Genomic DNA, 4,612 nt, shown 5'->3' with positions numbered 1-4,612 from the left:
ATCATCCGAATGCACGAAGCTATATACAAGTATCAGGTAACTCCTTTTCCAATTGAATTGAGCAATGACTATTAGCGGGTGATCCCTAGTAGTACTGCAAAAAGAAAATCATTATCCAAGCAGCAGCACTATGGAACATTGTTCAATCACATGACAAGTGACTCGAGCCCCACGAAACGAGCACAAGTTGTGTTACCCTTGCTGTGTCATGTTCCTAAAGAAAATTTGGGCATCACTTAGAGAGCATCCAAAAGCAAAACCGGACCTAACCTGCAAACCATCCAAACCAAACCCCCCCTAAGGGGCGCAACTGTGCAATGTTACAAGCACTCTGAAGTGGTAAAATTCAAACACCATCTCTATAGAGTTGTAAATTGGATTGTCTTTTATATTGTTTGGCATTCTGAAGAAATTTTTGGACTAGTGTTGCTGAAATCCCTTTTTATTGTGTCATTTTGAAGGAGAAGAGGAAGAAGAGGAACACCACCTCTATGCTTACCACTTCCTTAAATGTGTATAAGTGGACGGGAATATTGCGTCCACAGAACTTCCCGGGAGGTGACCATAAAATTGTCACACTCGGTATGCAGATAGGTAACAGGTGAGCACGGGTTGGAAATGAGAACCACGTCAAACGGGCTTCCTTCTCGGGGCGTGGACCATGCGATCGATTAATATTAATGGAAGTAAGTACACTGGGAAGTCACGAGACACTCTAGTTCCTTGGTCCCAAGCATCTTCGTCCTGGCTTTTTGGATCTTTTCGTTTTGCGGCTCGCGATTCCAAATCCGATTCCGGCTCGCGTTTCCAAATCCCCTTCAGGCTCGCGCCCCGGGGGAGCTGAACCGGATGGCGGCGCCGACGCGGCCCCGGAGGCGGCAATGGTCGCGGTGGTGGACAAGTAGAGGCGGGCGGCGCTGCTGCGGAGGATAGCGGAGGAGGGGGGGTTCGCGTACGTGAGCTCGGCGGAGCTGGCGGCCAGCGGGGACCTCCGGGCAGCGGACGGCGAGGGAGATGGCGTGGGAGCAGCTCCACTCAGGGCCGTGGCACGAGGCGGTCTCAGCCTGGCGGGACGCCTACGCCATGGCGTGCCTCCACGTGGCGGAGCTCCGGGCTGGCGCTGGCGACCGCCGGGAGGCCCTCCGGGCGCTCGACATGGGGCTGATCATGGGAGGCCAGCTCCTCCGCCGCGACCTAGATGCCGCGGTGGAGAGGATCATGACGACGAGGGGCGACGGGGAAGTGGAGGGATCGGACGTCGGGGATTATGCGGAGAAGCGGGAGGAGGAGTTCTCCAAGAACTGGGACTTGACTAAGGTGAGAAAAAGAAAATTTGTTTTCTCGATAAAATTTAGTTTTTTTTTTTCATTTATAAATTTTTATGTGAAATTTAGGAGGAAGAACCGGGTGCAGTGGTGTAGTTGTGAAATGTTGATGGGATAGAGTTTGGATCGCCGTTATACGATAGGAAATATAAGCTTAATATGTTACTTAAAGCTCTTCCTTGTTTGATTTGTTTGTAAATGCTTGATCTGCACCGTATAGTGCGCTCATCAAGCTTAGATGGGCCATTGCTTGAATTTTGTATAACCCTGGTTTTTATTTATTTCTTGTTTGCTTTTCTCTTACAATATCTGGATTTATTTACGAGCCTGTGAACTACTTATGAATAATACCAACATCTGCGGCAATTTCATTGAGCTGCAAGTTTTTTAAGTTTTATATATTTATGTAGAGTCGATTGCTTTTTAAAATAATTCTGGATTGCTGATTTAAAATTGGTTTATTATCTTATCATTTTTGTGAGTTTCGTGGTATTTCTTTAAAAGAATAAATCTGGTTACAAAAGGCAAAACTTCTATTTGTATTACGGCTCACTCCTAAAGGTCCCACAAAGGCTGTTAAATTTCAACATTGGCACTCTTTTATATCAAAACAATTAGATTCTACATGGAAAATATTGAGCACTTTGTACTATTAGATGAATAAGGAGCGGCTCAATGCATGAGGATCCAACCATTGTGGGATCTAAAAAGGGCCAGATGTATGTAGCCTTACCCCTATGTGTGGAGAGGCTGTTTTTATGTTTAGAATTCATGAGAAAATGGAGCAACCGTACTGTTGTGCCAAGGCACACCCTCTATTATTAGATGAATTTAAGGAACTTAATTTCATTTTTATTATTTTACAGATGATGCATAACAGAGCGAAAACAATGAGTTTATGCTCTTGTCTATTGATGATCATCTTGTAGGTGCTTCGAGTTCTGCCAAGCAGATCATTCTCCTGTAAGATAATTAAGAAACAGCCATGCCTTTCTTCTGAGACATTTATACATGATTGTTTTTAACATGATTCTCCTTTTATAATCGGCGGCAGCATTGATCATTGGTCTGCAAGGACAAATTGGAAGGATATTGAGTATTTGAAAAGGATTGCACGAGATTGAACCATCCCTGTTGAGGTGAGTAGCCTTTCTCTTTGTAGGTGATAGTTGATCTTCGTGCATCATGGCATGATATTCTGAGAGCAACTTGGTTATTGTCAATGGATTGTTTTCATTGGATATACATTGGAGAATTCTGAACTTAACTGGATGAGCTGAATCTTGGAACCTGATTTATGCATGTCTCCTCAAGCAAATACACTGTCATATCCTAGAAGCAAGTAAGGCTTATAATTGAAGACGAATTTGGGAAATCCACCAGGTTGACTCATGACTCAGAATTTATCTTGGATCATTCCTGGGTGAAACTATTGTAACCAATCAATTCAAGCATGATGCGGATAACCATGATGCACAGATTTTGATCAGAATAATGGTTGCATCTTGACCACTTTTCAATGGATTTTTTTTTATATATATATTTCTGAGGCTTATGCATTTTGATATTAGTATGTGTGTCTCTTCTTCTTTCTTTTTTTCAATTCTACTGTGCCTGTTAAAGGTTTAAGTAAGTTTATATCCTTAGTTCCTTAAGTTTTCCTAAATTGGTTCTAGTCTTATGATTTATGATGTTTGGAGTTATTGAACTTTGGAATGTGTTGCTCTTGGCAGATCAAAGGTAAATTTTTTTCCCCTAATTATTAAAAGGTTGCTGAGATAATTATTTTGTGATACGAGATTACATACATATACATTCACAAATGCATGCTTTTAGATGATTCAGATGTATCTTTTTCTTTTAATTTTGAATTTACTTCAATTGAATTAAAAATATAAATACTTTACTTCTGCATGTTTTCAGTAGTACATAAAACAAGCATAACTTGTCCAAGCCTGAGTGGCCTAAGTCAAACAATTACACAAGTCTGAGGTTTACAAACCTTGATTTTAGGAATGTTATGATATAACTATTCACAAGTTTTCTCAGCTAATTGTTATTTGATTCATTCTCATAAAGATATATCAGTCTCCCTTTGTTCTATTTTACATTAGTCCAATTAACCACTTTCTACTTGATTTTGATGCTTACATTTATATATATTTGTGCGCATGCTCTTGCTTGCTCATGGAATTTTCATGGCTCTTACTTAAGAGAGAATGCTTTTGGTTTAAGTTTGATACTTGAATTGTCTTATGCTCAGTGTTTGACCTGAAGTCTAGTATAGTTGATAACATTTTCAAGATGATTGAAGCTTTGTGACTTGTACTTAAAAGAGAACTGCTTTTGGCTTGTGTTCAATATTTGAACCAGCTTACATTCAATATTTGAACTGAAAGTCTGGTAAAGTTCATAATATTTTCAGGTTGGAAAGAACTATCTCTGCTCTGAGTGGAAACAAGAGCTGATAACCTTCTTTCAGTTTCTTGAGAGGATCAGGTCCACTGACCATCCTGCCAGCCTGACATACCTTGCTCAGCATCCCTTGTTTGATCAGGTATCTTCGTCAAATTCTGATGTTAAATTTCTAGCACCATGTTTGGACTATATACTATTGGATAGTGATATTTGATTTTTGTTGCTATTAACTCTTTAATTGTCAGATACAAGAGCTGCATAATGACATAATGATTCCAGACTACTGTTTTGCTGGTGGTGGGGAACTCCAGTCTCCAAATGCTTGGTTTGGTCCGCTGGGAACAGTAACACCACTGCACCATGAGCTACAACATAATCTTTTTGCTCATGTATATCAAGAGAAGCATGATAAACATGGTAAAGTAATATCTGACAATGTTGTAGCATTTAATGCTTAATAATTTATATTGTTATCCCTAAGAGATTGCTTTTGGTACTCGTTGCCATTAGAGTGATTCAATTAAACAATTTATTTCTAGCTTTTATAATGTTTTTTCCCCGTACATGAATCTAGGTTTAGTAAATTTTCAAGTAAAAATTAATTCCTGAATCATGATCGTTTATCTGTGCATTGTTTAGAATTTTAGGCAGCAGTAGCCAGGGAAATGAATCTTTACTGTTGTGATGCTTGATGGGAGGCACAGGATTATGCACATTTGTGCACAATTAATGCAATAGGCATCTTTCTTTCTATAGCATTCATTCTGAACTCAACTCTAAGAAATGTTTAGGATTCCTCAGGCAAGCTGCGCTGTGCATATGCTTTTGTTTACCATGACAGTGACAGAATAGTCATGTATCATCTCATC

General features: G+C 40.0%; 1 pseudogene across 1 annotated transcript; it reads left to right on the top strand.

Annotated features, from left to right (window-relative positions):
• Positions 1-719: 719 nt before the first annotated feature.
• Positions 720-4,279, top strand: LOC103714965 (lysine-specific demethylase JMJ30-like; annotated as a pseudogene). Its single transcript, XR_015975235.1, has 4 exons — positions 720-1,317; positions 2,255-2,464; positions 3,751-3,882; positions 3,989-4,279. The product of XR_015975235.1 is annotated as a lysine-specific demethylase JMJ30-like (transcript).
• The last annotated feature ends 333 nt before the right edge of the window (positions 4,280-4,612 follow it).

Source organism: Phoenix dactylifera, chromosome 2 (assembly GCF_051530095.1).
Source record: "Phoenix dactylifera cultivar Ajwa chromosome 2, Ajwa_hap1_PhDact_Kaust_v1.1, whole genome shotgun sequence".
Lineage (NCBI taxonomy): Eukaryota > Viridiplantae > Streptophyta > Magnoliopsida > Arecales > Arecaceae > Phoenix > Phoenix dactylifera.
This window is presented reverse-complemented; position numbering and strand designations above follow the sequence as displayed.